Raw genomic sequence first — 19,368 nt, forward strand, 5'->3', positions numbered from 1 at the left:
GAACAAGTTGCCACTGGTTTGCTGATGGAAAACTGTGGGCTCCCTAGCTCATGCTCCACTGGAGGTTTCATTCTGTACCTAGTCAGCTCTTCTAAAACTTTTTATTTTTGGCAAAATGTTAATTTGACAACTGACAAAAATAATCAAATAACATTTTTGACTGTGCTGTATGAATAACTTCTCCTCCTCTATTATTCTCTCAAAATCTTTAAGGAAACATCTGGATAAAGAAAGTATTTCTCAGACATAAATGTTTTACTTTTAAAACATTTTTACTAATTCATATGAAAGCACTGGTTGCCATCATGTACCCACCTCTCTGGTGTTATCGCAGTGTAGATGTTCCCTGAAGGCTTTGCACTATGACTGGTCTGCTTTGTGTCAGACTCAGGGCAATTATATTCCAGCTCTGGAGGTGGGTAGTTGGCACCTTAAAAGAAATGTTCATCTCTCTCTTCCCTGCTTATCCCAGGCAGTTTAGCCTGTTTACATTTCTTTGCTAATTTAGCCCCTTACTTGCATAGAAAATAACTCCCAGACATGCTTGAAAGAGGTGGGCAAATTATTTTCAAATGAAAAAAAAAATATTTTTAGTTGTGTGACTGGTCTTTAAAATATGTCCCGCATATTTCAGATAGGGTTGCGTGGCCAACATGCAGCTCAGAGTTCATGAAACTTCTGGAATTCATGCATGTTACAAAAAAGTGCTGCTTTTTTTTTTTAAATACTCCTGACTGATGAATCGCACATCTCTCTCGATCCTATCTCCCACGACTGTATGGCACGGAATTCAGCACTTGTCTTGCTATGGCTGTTGGCTTATCCTTTCTGTTTTGCAGGGGGTTTCTCACAAGCCCTGAATCTCACTCTGAGCTGGGAAGGAGAGCAGCTGGTCAGCAAGGTACCACTGGCATCTGCTTCTCCTTCCAGCAGAGACGAGTGTGCTGCCACCGGCGGCACCCCTAGCCCTCATCCCCCCCGGGGCTGGGGCTCCAGGAGGGCAGTGCCACCTGGCATGGCTCAGCCACCACCAAAGTGGCAAGTAGCTGGGGACCCCTCCAGAAGCCTCCCCTTCATCCTTCCTTCTCCCCATCCACCTTTTGCCGGATACTAGAAAATGGTGAACTTAGCTTTTCTGATACTACTGGAATTTGGAATGGTCACCGGTTGACACCAGAAATGACATGACTAAACTGAGGTGTCCTGCTCAGCCCTTGGTCTCCAACAGGAGTGTTGCACAGCGGTTGTACGCGAGCTGTTCTAGACCTACTTGATCACTTTAGTAGGAGGACAGAAGGCCTTCAACATTTTAAATAGCTGACAGAAGGATCTCTTCTCAACCCCGTCCCCCTAGCTAAACCTGTGATGTGTCAACTCCATCTCCAGGACACAGACAGTGCTGTACTTTTGCCATATTATCCGCTCTGCTTTGCCCTAAGCTGGTTTTCTGCAAAATGAGATGGATTTTGCTTCTTGGCAAAATAACTATAGAAAGCTGGAAAATCCAAATGAGCTGATACATCTTTTGTTAGAGCTATTTTATTACTGAGCAATTTCTTTTTTTTTTTTTTTTTTTGGATGATCATAATGTAGGCACAGTTGTATATTGTATCTGTTTGGTTTGTATGGTAAAGTCATCAAATAGTACATCTTTTTACATCTTGATTTAGAATTAATTCCAAAATAATGTAGTGAAGGAGGTGATACAAGATTCCACATGTTCTGATTTTTTTTATAGGAAATTAAAAATATTTGGGAAATTGATTTTTCAACTAATAACGTGAATTATAGGAGCTGATAAATGTGAGATTAATAGCTAAGAAAGCAGTCATTTCAGATGGATAATTTAGATTTTTATCATTTATTAATCATAAAAAGTAAACCTGCTGTATAACTAATTTTAGTTTTATCAAGAAGATGAATTGTTCCAGCTAATGAATGTATAGATATTCTATGCCAAAGGCATTCGTAGGAATCTGTTAATCATTTAACTGTGTCATGGCATATGCTTTGTCTTCATAAACCAATTAAAACATATAACTTCCTCCACTGAAATGCATGTTGGTCTTCAGTGCCTACAGCAAATTAGAACAGCATTTGTCTTAAAATACGCTTCAGTATTGCAGATACAAAAATTTAATGGGGATAGTGTCTCCAGGTAGGGAACATTGCTAGGCTGCCTGTACCACTGCCTTGTGAAGGTGGTACCATTTGTAGCATTTCACAGAGCAGTTCCTACAAATACTAGTCACGTATGCTAAGTGGAGGGCTTGTGAATGGTCTTATCTTAATCAGCTGGGAGTACTTTCCTACTTAGGTTGAAGCATGGGCAGAAACATGTGAAAATGTGGCTTAAATCCAGAACTGTCTTGATGGAGAGAGCCCTTGGCAGTGGCAAACATTGGTGGTTATTTAGAGCAGGTCAAGGAGATGGACTTAGACCTGGGGAAGGTCGTGACGGTTTTCAAGAGAGATATGGCTCTTACTTTTGGGGGATGAACTGTAGCAATGGGAAGAAAAGCACTTTATTGGAAAGTGCCCGTGCTGCAGGTCTACACAAACCTGAGCAGTGCTAAAGCAGCGTTGGAAAGGACACTCTGAAGGTCTGTTTTACCTGAAAATACAGGAGGCGGTTTTCAGCATTTTGGTCTATTTCATGCCTATTCTCATGAAAGATTTGGTTTATTCTTTGCCATGTTCAAGAAGAGTCGTTGCATTTCTTCTGATTTTGGAAAGCCTGCAATTGCTGTTTTGCAACCCCTTCCTGTTCGACAGCACAGCAGCATCTTGGGCTTCCCAACCCCTGGTGCAGGCATGCCCTGCTGCCTGCCGCTGAACGCCCTCTCGTCTCCTTCCTTGCAGCCTGGGCTCCCTCAAAGAGCACATCACAACGCGTAGGGCGGGCAGCAGCCTGTGGGAGAGGTGGTCTATAATGAAGGTGGTGATGCACTGCTGAGAGTCATAGAACGGTTTCGGTCAGAAGGGACTTTTAAAGAGCATCCGGTTCCAACCCCCCTGCCATGGGCAGGGACACCTTCCACCAGACCAGGTTGCTCAAAGCCCCATCCAACCTGGCCTTGAACACTTCCAGAGATGGGGCATCCACAGCCTCTCTGGGCAACCTGTTCCAGTGCCTCACCACCCTCATCGTAAAAAGTTTCTTCCCTGTGTCGAAGCTAAACCTACCCTCTTCTAATTCAGTTGTGGAAGTTTTGCCAGACCTGCTTCTTTCAGCTGTGTGGAGCATCCTGCTTTCACAGGGCTGCTGCTGGTGCTTTAAAGAAGCAGGGATTAAGCCGTGACATCCAGCGTGATTTCTGCACGGTCTAACCTGGGATTTCACTGTGCCTCCGGTGCCTCCATGCCAAGTGGAGCTCCCTCCTTCCCGGCCCTTCCTTGTCTGTCTCGTGTATTTAGGACAATCTCTTTTCCATTTAAAATCTTTGAGATGGGGACTATCTGTTACATTAGACTTGTGTAAGAAATTACCTCACTGGGACTTACTCTTGGCAAGGGTTTAGAGATGCTGCTGTTTTACAAATAACAGTGCTGATTGCCGCTGGAGATTTTCCTGAGGACGGCATATGCAGTTGAACTGAAGCTAGAGGTTAGAGGGTAATAATTGCACTCATGGTTATTTTTAGTCCATCCTAGAAGAGACAGAGAATTTTTTAAAATGGATTTTTATATTTAAGGAAATTACAGCTTTCTGGAAAAACTTCAGAACTATGACAAAAAATGAGAGGCAAGAGGGTGTTTGAATGTGGGGGATGGAGTTCTATATTCTAGTCATTCAAAGCTGTTTGTTTCGTCTCCTTTCTTCCTCCCGGTGAGGTGAATAAAAGAAAAGTGTGAATGTGTTTAGGTTTTAGTCACAGCATTGTCATCATGTCAAAGCAAATACGGATAGATACAGACAGAAAGCCGACGATGGATAAATCAAAAGACAGCAGACACTCAAATAACCAGCTCTAGCTAATCCAACTCTAAAACACATTTTGTTTGGCTGGTTAACAACCTATATGTTGCTGTACCACCTATACTGTGTTATTTTATTTATATCTTTAATACGTTATCTGTAGGCGACATTATGGGTGAAGCACTGTTGCTAAAAGAGAAGGAAAAATTATAGTTATTGCTATAATAAACAGCTTGAGAATATCTTTTTAAGAAGATTGCAGTAATACAAAAGGAAATAGCATTAGATTGCAACATCAATTATTTAGAACAACGTCGTTATATTCATTTTTTACCCTATTTCTTTTCTCAGAGATAAAGTTCAGTCTTTCCAGCATCAGGTTTCTGGAGCCATGAAATGCCTGCTTGGGTCAAAAGTCCATAGCTTTCTGATGAACCAGGCCTTGGGACTAAGTGGGAGTGTGTCCTTGAATGGATGAGGCAGAGGTTCTCCAAAGGTGGAGATGGCACCCCGCCTGAGCACTCCCGGCATCACTCTCGCGTGGCTCATCCAGCTATAGCTCTGCTAGAAGGGAGAGGTGCTGGTGGCCTTAGGTTTTCTGGGACTTTGAGGAAAATAGTAATTTTAGGCCATCTTGCCCTAGTTTTAGCAGGCTTCTGGGAATAAGAAAGGGAAAATGAATCTTTGTAAAGACTTAAAGAATGTTGCTGAGAGGGAGGGGGTGAAATCAGGTCCTTATGGAGCACTGAACCTGGTTTATAAATGGAGTGAGGAAATGTAAGTCATTGTGCACTTCTAAATTTGGGGCTTTTGTATGGATATTACTTACTTAACTAAAGACAGAAACTTTCCCTGAAAAAGAAAACGCAGTTGTGCCAGGCAGGTAGGATCGCTCGGGTTTCATTAGAAGCAAAGGCAAAGGCAATAGGTAATCAAAAGAATAAAAAGAGTTTCCTTTTTCCTTTTTTTTTTCCTTTCTTTTTAGTTCTGTCCACATGTAAGAATTACTTCATAAAATAAAGATGTACTAGTAAGCATGCGGGTTGAGAACATCATACTTCTTGGTTATATTAATGTTTGGAAACAATGCTATGAACAACCCACTCAGCAATAGTTTTCTCAGTGCAAGTAAAATCTTCAGTGACACAAACCTCGTAAAAATAAACGATATTTTATATAAATGCTGAGTGAATACACATAAGCTGTGAATACAGTTAGGATAGCTGCCACTGCTTAAAGGTCAGTAAAGCATAGCATTAAATGGCACATTTTGTGCTCCCAGACACGTAACCCATGATAAATTTTATGCAGTACATTTCTGAAATATCTACAGACACATTTTCTTCAATAATTCACAATCCTTTAAAAGCTTTTTTTTCCTTTTGACAATCAATAGCAGGACGTAGTGTCTATAAAAGTTGCTGGTACTGGACTTCCATGGTCAGTTTAATTGGAGGACAGATGATGTTAAACTCCTGTAGCAGCTGATCCCCAAGCCCTTCCTTCCAGCTAAACTCTCGACATGGAAACCCGGTCCACAGGATGCATGCTGAACCTTTAGCCTGGTGCTTGGACCATTTTGTCCGAGGGAGGTTTTTATTATTTTTTGTCTCCCTTTGCAAGGTGATGGGTTTCTAAAGGAAGCGCAGGAGGACTCAGAATGTGTATTAGTATGAGATATTTAATGGGAAATGTCATCCCTACGACACAACTTTTTCCTGCTTCTGTTTGCTAGTGTAAAGTCAGCAGAAGTAAATTAGCTGGCAGATTTCAATGGAGACTGTTACCGGCATCCTCTGCCAGATAGCGTGTGGAGTGCCAAATTAGAATTGATTTCTCAATAAAATTGAGTTCAGCCTCCTCAACATAATCTAAGACAGAATGACAAAATCTCTCTCACTCACTTTTTAATTTTATTATTTTCGGTCAGTTTTGTTCTTGGATATTTTTGCTGCCCTAATTGCTTGTTATTATCTTCTTCCTTGAATCTTTTCCCTTGTCCAGGGGAGCAAAACCTCATCTGCTTTTATAAGCAATTCAGGAGTAAAGTAAAAGGGAAAGGACGTCTACGCATCGCCTCCCTCACCCCTCCTCGCGCTCCTAAGACTCTTCTGGCAGCAGAGCCAGGAACGCAAGTTCTCTCTCCGTGCTGTGACTCAGAGGCTGAGAGCACAACAAGCTGTTTACAGTCCCATCCTCATTTCTCCTTCCCACTCACAGCACGTTGCTTTGGGAACCACCAACCAACCTAATTAAAACAAATTTTTCCTATTGCGGGAGCAATTCCCCAAATGCTCCACTTCGCCAGAATCATGCTGTGTCTGCTCAGTTCGCTACCTCCATCCAGCTCCCAAAGAGGCTCATCTTACTGTAAAGAAAATCAATGCCTTCTAATGTGGCTTTAATTCTTAAATTCAGCACATTTATCACACATACTTCTAGGGAACCTCATGTAATATATGGAGGTGAAAAAAATGTCTTCTTTTTAAAAGACGTGCGTAGTAAGTGACTTCTGAAACATTAGCAAAGCCTGTTACATGACCAGGTAAGAGAGCTATTCAGAATTCAGTAAAGCAGGATTTCAAGTGGGGAGGTGCAGGTGGAAACACAAGATGGCAGCACTGGAAGCACTGCAAAGGGTCTGGAAGTCTAACCGTCACCTGGAATTTGCTGGCTTGATTTCTACCGTGGACAAGGCATTGCACCCAGTCCTTATGCCTAGCCCGGCCTTAGGGGCTTGCAAGGACAGCAAGATTTCAAGGTGTCATGATGACTGTCCTATTTCTTCAATGACTGGGACCTATTTCTCACCCCAGTTGAACTCCAGCAGCAGAGGTCAGTGAGGTCGGATGGCTGCGGCTGTTCATATCAGTCTTTCAGAGCACTGAAATCTTCCATCCCTTGGCTCATTCTCTGGAAATCAAAATATAACATGGCTTCTGATAGCACCTCTGGTGCTATTGGAAACTCCTGTGTTTGAAATTGTTCATCTGGTGTCACTTATGTGCCTACAGCTTCTGGGGTTCAATGGCATATGTTTATGCCAACCTTGTTTTAGCAAAGACAGACCTTCTGAGGAGTGCTGAGCAACATGGTAGGTCAGTGGCATTCCTCAAAATGCTGCTCTTTTTCAGCTGTTCAGCTTTTCAGCTTTCTTTCCCTGCTGTCTAGTTCTACCACTTTCTTGCTTTCTCCTTCCATCAGGCTGCCTGGATTAGCCACCTTTAGATTCCCTCTTTTGCCCATTTTTGGAGAGCTTCATGCACATTCTCCCTGGCTGTAGGAGTGAGAACATGACTCCAGACCTTATTCTTTTCCTTTTTCGACGTGAGATTGGTAGCTTTTGGAGTATTCGGTGTCCTTTCTGTTCTTTAATTCTGCAAACCAATACTGGTATGTAGCTGTCTCCCATGCTAGGCTGTCCTTTCTTTCTCCCTTTCCCTCTTCGCTTGCTGTGGTTCTAGGTCTCTCTGTTCCTACCTGTATTCTGCTTATTTCTCTCTCTGCATAACCACACCTAGAGAACAAATGCTGCTTCACAGATGTTTCCTACTAAATCTTTGAAAGAACTGGAAATACACAACACTTACCGCCACAGTTTTCCTTATTTGTGAAACTGAGGTTTTCTAGTAAGAGCCAGAAATTAACTCTGTTGACATCATGTCGTGCAATGTAAGTATCAAGCCACCAAGTGGCTGCCAAAACCTATGGAGAGAGAAGTGCTCGAGCTATGAGCTTTCAGGCATCTGAGAATGCTGGCAAACATTGGAGCATATGCTTAATTTTAAGCATGTAAGCAATCCAGTGGAGATGGGTTGGACTAGTAATACACTTAATCTTCAGCATATTTGTAACTGCTCATAGGTCGGTGAAGCATCAGAGTTGCTTGCACTCCCAACCCAAAAGCTGTGATGGAGTAGGAAGCGGGATAACTGAAATACTGACTAACTAAATGAAAGACTTTTATTGGAGAAGATGACTGCTGTTTCCAGCTGTAGAATATGGGAGTGAGAATTTTGTTCAAAGGGGTGGTTGTCTCTCCTGAGTGCATATGCAAACTGGCTGCTGGATCACGTGGGTGATGGCTGTGCTTTCTAGGGTTGGTGCTGCTCATGAAGAAGATGATCATTTCAGGTGAAAGGACTGAGATATAAGAGTCCTCATCCACCTCTGGAAGATCCTGTAGCAGACATTTTTATGCTCCCAAGCTCCTATCAGTTACCTTTTGTCCAAGATCTCCCTTAATTGCTTTAGTCAAAGGCTAGGAAGGACCAAGTGTTGATGTAGTGTATCCATTAGGAGGCTCAGAAGTCCTCTCATCCCAATGGATTTGTTCCTGAGATCTCTTCCAAATACCGGCACAGGTTTGAGACTTGCCCTGCTTTCATTCTTTCCTCTTTGGCTGGAGAGAATAAATGGATTAACTAACAGTTTTGAGAGAAGTCTTCTTGGCAGTTGTTGAGTCTCAAAATGTTGATTCTCAAGGCTGTCTTCACAAGGGAGTTAGTCCTATCTTTTGCCAGCAGGTTGAAATTACCCTCTATGTTTATTGTATCAAAAAAAGGGAAAGAAAAAGAACAAAAAAAAAAAAATCAGGAGAACGGGGATTTGTAAAGGTGGGGTTTGGTGACAGAGAGCTTATCCCATAGAGAGTGTATAGTACGATGAGTAGGGTACAGCAACAGAGAAAATGAAAAATGCTAGGTCATCCTGTCCTCTTCTCAGGCATATGCATATCCCCTTGGTAGCGCAGGTTTATTTGCAGGAATGCTTTGTCCCTGAGTCACGCTGGTTGGGGAGAGGCTGTTACATATGCAAAAAGAAAAAGAAAATATACTTGGGTGCTTTGTCTTCTAGAATTTTCACTATTTCCCCAAACTAGCTATTTTTGGTGAGTAGGTTTGAACATGTCAAGCACTGTATATACACCATGTGCTAAGCATTATTATTATTTAGTGTTACTATTAATGTATTTTTTTAGTAAGCATTGGGACTTTCAACCCTTCCTTTGGGAAGCTATTGTACATTCTCATAGATTTCACTGTCAGAGTTTTTACTGATAGCTTATATTTTCCTCTCCTTAATTGCTGCCTGTTACTTCTTCTTGTGTCCTCTTGTACCTAATTATAAATGTTACAACATCAATTTAGGAAAAATATCAGGGGAGGTTTCACAAGGGTCAGTGCTGATCACAATATTGTTTAATACTTTTCTGAACAATATATACAGAGCAATACAATTTGCAGATGATGCCAAATTAAGAGGGATCATAAACACAGTGGAAGGCAGAGAGAGAGAGATAACAAAAGGATATTGAGAGTTTAAAGAACTGTGCAAAAATTAACAAGATGAGATTTAATTTAGATAAAATACAAGGTCATACACTATGGGAGAAAAATACCAACTACGAAATGGAAGATGCTGGTTAGAAAGCAGCAATAATGGTGATATATTTTACATTTATGTAGGTTCTTTCATCTTACAGAGTCCCAAAGAGCTTTACAAATTAAATAAATTAATACAGAAACTACACATAAGGATTATTTTATTCTCCACAGAGACACCTCCTGCGTTGGTGCAGAATATGACAGCTATTCAGCTGAACTCTGCAGTGGTGTGCAACAGTTCAGGACAAAATATTACAGGTCCCCTTGAAATGGCAGTAAAAGTTAACGGAAGCCAGCATTTGTGCAGCAGGGCACTGCTTAAAACTGTTCCTCTGATGAAAACTGCCAGAGCTTTTTTTTTTTTTTTAAGCTGCAGATGATCAAGATCTCAGTTTTACATCTGTCTTTACCTTTACTGCAGTAATGCAGAGATGAGCCCACTGACTCACGGTGGACACTGACTGCATGAGAGCTCATTGTGTGAGACAGTTGGGAAAAGAGCTGTGGGTTGGTTTTTTTTTTACCGGAATAGACAAATATATATGACCTTTTTATTAAAAAGTATATAACATTATCTGTAGTTATTTGAGGGCTATTCATTTTTACACGGACATGGAAGCTTAACGGGAGGGTGTATAAAACCAGTGAAGGGAAAGGAAGACACTTGGTGCTGAAATGGTGGTTGTGGGGTCTGAAAAGGGAGAGATGTAGAAGATGGAAGGCATAAATGAAGGTGAAGTGGAAGGACAAGATGGGATGGAATAAATAACACAGGAAGGGCAGCGGCATAGCAAAGGCTAGGGTTGGTTTCCTTAATGCCTCTGATGTTACCCACCATGTCCACATTCTTCGGTGAATATACTTTAAATGGTGACATTTCAGAAGGGCACAGCAGAATTGTCGGAGAATTCTGTTTTTTATTTGTTTTCCCTGTCAGGCTAACTCTAGGCAATATTATGAGGGTGGACACAGGGTTTGAATTTATTCACCTATAGATATATATGTGTCTCATCGTGGAGCCACATCGTGGGTTGTGTGTAGGGGCATCTAAGGTGGCTCCTTAGAAGCCGATGCAATGTTATTTTCTGAAGGTCCTGCTTCATCATGGAGTGGCCGGCAACACGGTGTAGCTGGTGTGATGGAGGGGTCTGCACTCTCTGTGCTTGCCAGCCCTAAGAGTTTGTGCTAAGGTGATGCCCAGAGGGACAGATGCTAAGGAGCGTGCAACTTGGAGGTGCCTGGTGCAGGCAGTGTGCTCATCTTGCTCTCTGGGGAGCTAGAAGTCTTTGTAGTATCCAGGTCTGATACCCCTCATGCAAACTGCATAAACTCAAGGTTATTCCCCGGGCGCCAACAGGACGCATGTGTCTTACCAAACGGATGGGTCTCTAATTAGGAATGACTCTGAGCCATTTCAGGCATCACTTTAAAGCACCATTTGCCCTACCAGAAGGGCTTTTCTGTTAGCAGTGGTCTGTGTGTATGTGTGTCTGTCCCTCTGAATATAGGTTTAGTGCTTTTACCTGCTGGGCCAAACTGAGAGTTCATTTGTAAGATTTGCCTCTCTGCTTTGTTTCTCTCTGCAATGGCACATGGTAACACGTGGCAAAAAGCTAGAAGAATTAGAAAGGGCAATTTTCTGAGAAGATTTTGCAGTACCTGTTTGAACCTGTGTGTCTTGAATCTGCTGGATTTGATTTTTCTTTTCTGGTTAGCAAATAAAAATGAAGCAGAAGTTGTTCTCTTCGTCCCCCACCCCTCAAATATTTTCTGTGCTCAGTTGGCAAGAGAAAGTTCCTACACTCATTTGACTATTTTGAGGCCCAGCTAAGAGCTTGGATGTGTAACTGCCTGTCCCATATAACCATGCAAAGTGAATTCAGGTTGACATCTCAATTTTGGAGTTTTTATACATTTGGATTCCAGCAGTTGCTTAATATTTTTGGCGGGCATCACCAGTGTGGCCTGTTACATAGGGGCCAGCTGCTACTGCAGACTTACCTAGAGGGTGGAATTCACTGGGCCTGATTTTCCACCAGCCTGCCCCTTGTGTCACTACTCATAGCTGTGCAAAATGCCACCATTGTTCTTCAGCAGCAGTTTTGCATCCATTTTGCGCAGGGATGAGTGACTATAGAGGATGCAAGCCGGTGGAAAATTCACCTTGTGTTCTGTGCTCCATCTTAGCGGAGGCACGAACCAGCACCCTCATGGTCTGTTGACTGTAAATCTCTTACTTTTAGATGAGCTAAGAAGGAGCCTTGCCATGGCTAAGCTAGTGTGAATCACACTGAGCTTACTTCAGCTAAAATAAACTCCCTTTTTCCTTCTGAATACAGCCCTCCTCTTTCCGTGTGGCTGGGTGTTTGGCTGTGTGCAGTCTCACGGCATCCCCACGCTGCCGGGCTCTACAAGTCTTGAAAAAATTGCACTTTGGGGTTACTGCTCCCAGCCACCACAGGGATGCTGGCTTCGGGCAAAAAGAATTCAAAATGGTGTGTTTCAAATAAGAGATTTTGGCAAGAAGGGGCTGGGTACTAGTCTGTTATGCTTTTAAAGTGTATTAGCTCTGTATTCAAAATGCTTGCGGCTATGCCTGTGTATGGAGTAGCTCAAGGTTTCTTTGGTTTTGGAGAGAGCAAGCATCACCCTTAAAAACTAAAACCTGCTCTTGAAGATCTTTTGAGGGAGCTGTCAAGCCAGCATCTCATTTGCTTTTTATTATGTCTGAGCAGTAGTTAAAACTGGAAAGGGAAGAAACCAGGCGGTTGAAGGACAGACTTTCTCTCCCCCAGTGCTGTAGAAGCGCCTGCTTCAGTCTGCTGCCATTTTGCTTGAAAGAGCTGGAGCACTTGAGTTATGGTGACATCTATTAGAATTCAATTAGTGGTAGTTCACTGACCCAAATTAACATTCTTTGTTAAACTCAAGTCAGTGTATATGTATGCTATTTCCAGGCCAAATGGACCTGCATAGAAAAGAGGCTTCGAATCTCCGAGCTTGTTGGCAGTGTCTTAGTAACTGGATTCAGAGCACAAGCTTATCTAATGCCAGCGCTTTAGGCTGGCTAATAGAATTGCACATGTCTGTGGTTCGTAATTAAACTGTGCGGAGCTTTGACTCTAGGTGAGCAGGGAGAAGAAGGACAATGGAGGACATGCCGGGGGCCTCCCCGCAGCCTCTCGGCTCCTCTCCTCCATCCTGGGGCAGAGGCGGCTGCTGGGACGTTGTTGGAGGTGGTGGATCTCTGCTGGGAAAGGCATCCTGGCACGCAGGGTGGGTTGGAATATTTCACCCTCGCTTTGCTTATTTCAAGCCTTTCACAGGCTCTTGACAGCATCAAATCTGCCCAGGCCCCAGGTTGGACGTCATTGGCTTTGGTGTTGGGGCTACATTAACCCACCCCTCTCCTCCCCTAAACTTTTCAGGTGCCCAATCCGTGCATTGCTGGGTTTGCCTGAGTGAGTTTTGCAATGCCTCACATAGTCAGGCATGACTGTCATGGAGATAATACCATTGCAATCAGTAACGCCATTCAGCATCAGGAGAGGAAACCGAAGGAAGTTCCCACTTTGTTCCTTTACCATGGTCTATCTGTTTGGGGACTTGAAATGCTCTAGAGCTGCCCATGTGGTTGTGGTTTCCCTACAGTTTATTTTTTTGTTAAAAAAACCCACTGCATGATATTTACCTATGTCTGCAACCTGGGTTTGGTTTTTTTTATGTGCTTGTGTGGGTTTATCCCTGTAAGAATGAGTGAATCACTGGCTATGACCAGCTATGATTTCATTTGAAAAGAAAACATGACTTATTAGCAAACAGTTGTTAATGATTGATTTTTAAAGGGGAAAAAATCTGTTTAAGATATTTTTTCACAGACTCTACTTCCATGCTGACATTTACACTAAGACGGTGGGCAGAGATGTGTTAGTCTGGATCTGTTCCCATGTGTCACTTCGACTAGTTTAAACTGTCACCGAGCATCTTAGAATAATCAGCTTCATGTGTCTTGCGGATATCAGTCATTATATTTCACATTTTAATTTTAATGGTGACTGATGTAGATGTCAAGAAGTGTTGAGGCATTTGGGCATTGAATTTATGGATATTTTTTCTTATTTAATAAGGTTTTGTCTCAAGATACAGTTAACTATTATAAGACTAAATTCACTCCTGGTGCAAGTGGATGTTTCCCATCTGTGTGGATTTGAATTTGACCCATACAGAGCAAGTGTTTTTTGGGATGCAGTGGTTTTCCTTCATTATCTGTGCCAGTTTTCTGTTTGGTAACTTAGATATACACATTTTAAATTTAAATACACCAATCCCTATGAAAAAAACAGCTAAATACATGTCAGCTTCCATAGAGAACATCTTTCTGATGCTGACTGTGCCCAGTACAAGGTAAAACTTCAGAAAATCTGTTTCCAATATACTTGAAGGCATTTACTTATCAGCAGCACAGATGGCACTTGAAATGCTGAATAATACTTGTTAAGAGCCAAAGTAAATGATGGCGCAAATGTAAAAGCGGACACAGGAATTGTAGTCTGTGCGGATTGCACTACTTGTATAGACAGGTGATAAAATTTGCATGTGCAAACTCTGCTTTACTACTGAAATGATCAGCTAATGCACTTATTTGCCTGTGCAGGTATTGGGAGCAGAGGATAGGGCAGCTGGTTGCAGAGGTGAGGAATGAAGCGTCCAGGCCATACTATAAACTCAAATTCCTGCTGGCCCTGCTTGGAAGTGACAAGTAAGACAATATGCTTTGTAGCCATGGATGCTCCAACCTTTAAGGCACTAAAATTTAACTACTTTTTGGTTGCCTCGAGCCTTACCTTTATGGGCTGCAAAATCTCTCTCCTCCTCACAAGAGCTTCTTTAGCCTTCATAAGCCTTCCGCAAGTTCTGGTGGCACATTACAGTTTGGGGACAGCATGTCTTTGGTGGAAGAAACCGCCCAGCCCAAATCAGTATTGAATTCAGCATCAGGTTAAAGGACACCCTGACCATCCCCCTGCTTGTTCGTTTTTTTTTTTAATATATGTGGATACTTCAATAAAACCTCTGCATCTGTTTTCTCATAAAGGTACTCCTGACATGTGGAAGTGCTGCAAGTTTTGCAAGTGCTATGATGGAGTTAGTGATTGAGGAGACTCGCTGTAGCAGGCGGCAAGGGCTGTGTGGGATTCAGCACGGGGCAGAGGGGCTGCAGGAGGTTCGCCCATTCGCTCATTCTCTTTGAGGTCCTCTTTGAGCTCTTGGAGATTTGGGCTGTGGTCATACAAAGGCACCCTGGGGACTGAATGCCTTTGTTCTTGCTGCATGCCCATAGACCCTCTGGGCAGCCTTTTCCCCGGGTAGCAAGAGGAGACAAGAAGTGGAGAGGAGGATATGGAAATAGGAGGAAGCTGTAAACATGTGAGGAAGCAATAAGTATGTTGGGAAGCATAATGGATGGTGTTATCAGTTCACTAGCACCTTAACTCTTCCCAGTTTTTTTGTAGGCATCGTAGTACAGGAGAGTTTTAAGTGATAGCGTTGTGCTGGCACTCGTCATGGACTGAATCTCTGCCGATGCTGTATACTGCATCAACCCAGAGACCATTTGTTGGACCCTTACCTGTGCAAAACTCCATAACGTTAATGATAAGCAATCATTTTTTATTTTTCCCCAGTATCAAATTGTCATATTTCTTGCCATCTTTTTAGGATTAAAGTGAGAATAGGTCTTGCTGCAATGACAGCATCATTCAAAGACTATAGCTGACCATTGCACTCAGCAGCACCACGTTAGCTCTCTCTTCACATCTCTATTTCTTCTAAGTTTGGCCAGTCCAGCTCAAAAGCTGTGAATGCCTCTTTCGCCTGTTTCAGCTCTTTCCTAGCTGTTCATTGCTTTACTGCTGCCATCTGGTATGGGACCCCTTTCATCTGTGGATTCCCCATCTCTCTCCTGATCAGCACTAGCAGCCAAAATTCAAATCCGCGGCTGGAGATTTTATTCCTCCTGCTGTCCTCCCTCCTCTTCTGAGTCAAAGAGGGATGGTACCTGGTAATGCTCTCTGCCATAGGTGATCCTTGGCTGTAGTGGTGTAACAGAACTTGACTATAATATGAAGGCATTTGCAAAGTCTTGAAAATGTTTCTTTTGAAAAGTTTATTTGCAAAGATTTTGGGTTTTGTCTTGTGGTTGGTTAGGGATGAAGTTGGCTTTCCTTACTTTATAAATGAAACATCTCTAATATGCTTTTGTCACCATTTCTCATGCCTCTGCATATTCCCATCATTAGAGAAGAAGATGGAAATTTGAATTAGTGGAATTAATGCTGGTTTTAAGACATTTCTGCTCCTAGTTTCAGTCCAGTCTGGAATATGCAATAATAAAGCAAACAGACATTCTGTGGCAGAATATCTTTTTTTTTCTTGGATTTACATGTGATATTAAAAAAATCAGTGTCCATAGAGTAGACGAAATAACATTTTAGTACTCTGTTGGCTACATTCTCTTCAGAGGTCGATACAGAGTGGCATTTGCTCTGTGATGCAGAAAATAATCTGGTGAAGAAAAAAAGATACCTACATCTGTAACCTACACTTAAAAAAAAGCCTTTAGACTAGTGAAGAACAATAGTATGTGACACATTGAGACTGGAGAAGAGTTAATAAATGTTGAGGAAGTTTTAAATGAAAAATAAAATAAGGGAAAAGCAGTCAGCTTCCTTCATCATGAAAAAACCCAATGATAATGAAATAGTTTGTGCATTTTTGTTGACATACTTGAGTTCAAAGCTCTCTTCAGAATTTTGATTTTGCACCAAAATTTGACAGTCTTGAGAGCGTATTAATGCCTTGTGTTGGTGTAATTAGTCTGCATTGTAAGTTTATTAGTGGACTGACTAATGTACTCTTAAAAGGCTTTATTTGGAAAAAAGTCAATATATGAAGCCAATAGAGCTCTCGAGAGTTTGTGCCACATACACATTCACACATAGAAAATCACGTTATCAATTTTCATTTGACTTTTAATCAATTACAGTGACAAAGAGATGATTTGAAGTCAATTTTATGTTGGTGCTAAATTAGTGTTTGATCACAGATGTTTACTTTGGTGACTGCTTTCTTTTGCAAAAAGCCTTGTAGAACTAGGTTGTGGAGACTGATGCTTCTCATTTTCGGGTGATTAGCAGTTTTTTTCTCTATTTTGCTGCTTTTAGCAGCATGACGGATGCGCTTCTGCTGGGATATGACTGTGTGGGAACTTCTTAAGGTAAACATGGAATTTAGTAATGAAGCCTGGCCTTGACTTAGAAGTGCCGCTCTTTGAATGGAGATGCTCCTTCTCAGTGATCCAGCGCTACATCAGTTCTCAGAACAACAGACTCCTCCATCCCATCTGTTTAGATTTGTAAAATGTATGCTAACAATAGCTTTTGACCAAAAGAACATTTTGATTCCTACTTATTTTTAAGGAACAAAGGAACATTTTGCTTCCTACTTATTTTTAAGGAACAGAATACAAAAGAAGAAAAGAAGAAAAAGCTGTAAGAATAAACGTGAAAAACAAGACACTAGGGTTCTTTGCAAGAGAGTCAGAGAATCAAGCCTAAAAGCATTTCTTTTTTTTTTTTTTTTTTTTAATTAATATGCCCTTTCTTTATTTATCAGCTGTTTAAATTAGATAGGCCAAGACTTTTCATTTTCTGTTGATGGGAGAGTGATTCCTGAGACCACATAGCAGGCACATGTGGAAAACTACTTTGTCTTCTTTTGGATTCCCCGGATGAGATTCAGAATGTTGTAATGCTTAAAATCACATAAACCCAAGCTTAAGACCAGATTTTGAAGTGGTCAGTGCCATCAAATGCAGCCAGATTTTCTAACAGCGCAATTCTTATTTAAATTCTAGTATGGGTTGCCAGAGAGCAGGTGCTAAATGCTGGGATTTTTTATTTGTTTCAAATCTGTGTGTCATACTAAGAGATGCAGGACACTGAACATTGCTGAGAATCCAGCCATAGAAAAATACTGCATAAAATGCAAACCATAACACACACAACCCAAACCCATCATATAAATCAGCCTAAATCATCAAAGCGATAGATCAAACAAATGCCTCAAAATTCAATTCTCTCTCTCCTGTCATTCTCCCCAAATGCTTTGCATAATACCCTGAAGATCAGCAAACAGATTTTGCCTGGTATGCAGTAAAGTGAGGAATGCATTTTATTGAGGGACCATGGAATAAAAGGACCCACCAGAAGCCTTGGCTGTGCTAAACTGAGATTGTAATGCTGGTGCCATTGCAAAGAGAATATATGGGGGTTTTTTCAGTTAGATTTTGGTCATTTGCTCTTAATTGTACTTAAGGCTCATTGATTTAACACAACCTCTTCCACTGATAATCCCTGAATCGTGACTGTAGAGGTTGAAAACCACAGGTTATATGCAGAATCTACAGCTGCTTGAAAACTGATAGATAGTTCCCATAAATAAATCTCTAATGCCTCATAACAAAACTTCCACTTCATTAAAATATTAAAGGGTTAAGTCCCCTGAATTGCCAACCCCAAAGAAAGTATTTCAGGTTCTGTTCTTTGGGGTTTGCCTTCCCTTCTGCTCTCATCAAAAAAAAAAAGTACTAAAGAAAATAGAAAAGTAGGAAACAAAGTGGGAAAAGGGACAGTTAACTGCTCATTTCCTGATGAAAATATGGAAGAATTCTACACAACAGGTAATTACTTGCTTTTTTTGTTAAGGCAATGCCCTTCTTTTAACAATACTTACCAGAAATTTTCCATCAGTAATACTGGGATTTGATATCAGAGAAAGGCTGTGGTTTTCTGCTGAGCTGCTCGCATGCCGAGGCGGTGAAACATCTGGTCAGTATATCCAGATGTAACCCAGCATCCTGCAACAGCTTTTTGGAAAGGAGATGGAGTACCACGGGGAGTTAACTAAAAGTGGCTGGACTCCCTGTTTGACTTGCTGTGTATAAGAGGTGGGCAAACTCCGCACTGACAGTAGTGGGAAGGTTGATCTCCATTAAGCCAAGTTTTCCCGTGGCTGTGCTGGAGGAGCGTGAGCCGGGGGGTGGCCCAGTGGAGGCGGTGAGTCTCGGCGGCAGAGGCTTTGCAGCCTGCAGCGCCGCACACCAGGACTCGCGGGAAGCGGCTCTGAATTTAAACCCCTTAATTTCAAAAAAATTGAATTTTGATCTCTGCATGCTATACGATGAAAGGATGAAGGAGGGGTTTAGAGGGAGTAGCCCCCTCCCTCTGTCGCTAGTAGTAGGCTTGGTGCTTGTGCCCTGGTGAGCCCGCAGCATCGGCTCTCCTGTACGAGCTGAGGCTTCATCCAGCATGAAGTGCTTGGTGCAAGTAAACTACGTTAACTCCTGTACAAGGAGAAATGTTAGGACTCTTAATAACGATGCCACATCTGCAGCTATAGCCCAGCCGTTTGTACCCTGACCAGTGCATAGACCCTTCTTTGAAATGTCCCCCATGACCTCTAAATTCAGTACATTAGCATATGCAAATTATCCGCTTGCTTGCAATCTTTTTTTCAGTCATTCATAAAAAGTCATCTCAGTGAATGATGATAGCGAAGTCCAATATTTAAAAGATGGTGTCTTCGTACTGCAAGAGGTGGAAAAACGTTGCCTTGGCCATTCCTGTGCCTTGATTGTCTAAGAATAGAACTGGGGAGCTAATCAGATCTTTGTGCAATGCTGGTTTTATTTTACAAGCCTCCCTTTCAATGCAAGCCCAACATGCTATACTTACTTCTTCTATTACACTGTTTTCTTACAGCATTTTACTGGGTTTTTGCATTTAATAGGACAATCTGAGGATCTGATTCACTTCCTACATGACATGAATACTTCTCTCTTGATTTTTAATCTCACTTTCTATTAAAGTAAATAAGAATTATTTGTATCTCAGGAGGAGAATCAGAACCTGGATTATTGGGTTTTTTTGGCTCCAGTTCTATTTTACAGGTTAATGTATCTTTTTGGAAATATCGTATGTGGCGACTCTGTCTCCCATAATT

General features: G+C 41.8%; 1 protein-coding gene across 2 annotated transcripts in view; it reads left to right on the forward strand.

The window, feature by feature from the left end:
• Nucleotides 1–19,368, forward strand: part of PPARGC1A (PPARG coactivator 1 alpha) — a 376,066-nt gene that overhangs the window by 210,516 nt on the left and 146,182 nt on the right. The window lies entirely within an intron of this gene.

The sequence above is a fragment of the Haliaeetus albicilla genome, chromosome 1 (genome assembly GCF_947461875.1).
Source record: "Haliaeetus albicilla chromosome 1, bHalAlb1.1, whole genome shotgun sequence".
Classification (NCBI taxonomy): domain Eukaryota; kingdom Metazoa; phylum Chordata; class Aves; order Accipitriformes; family Accipitridae; genus Haliaeetus; species Haliaeetus albicilla.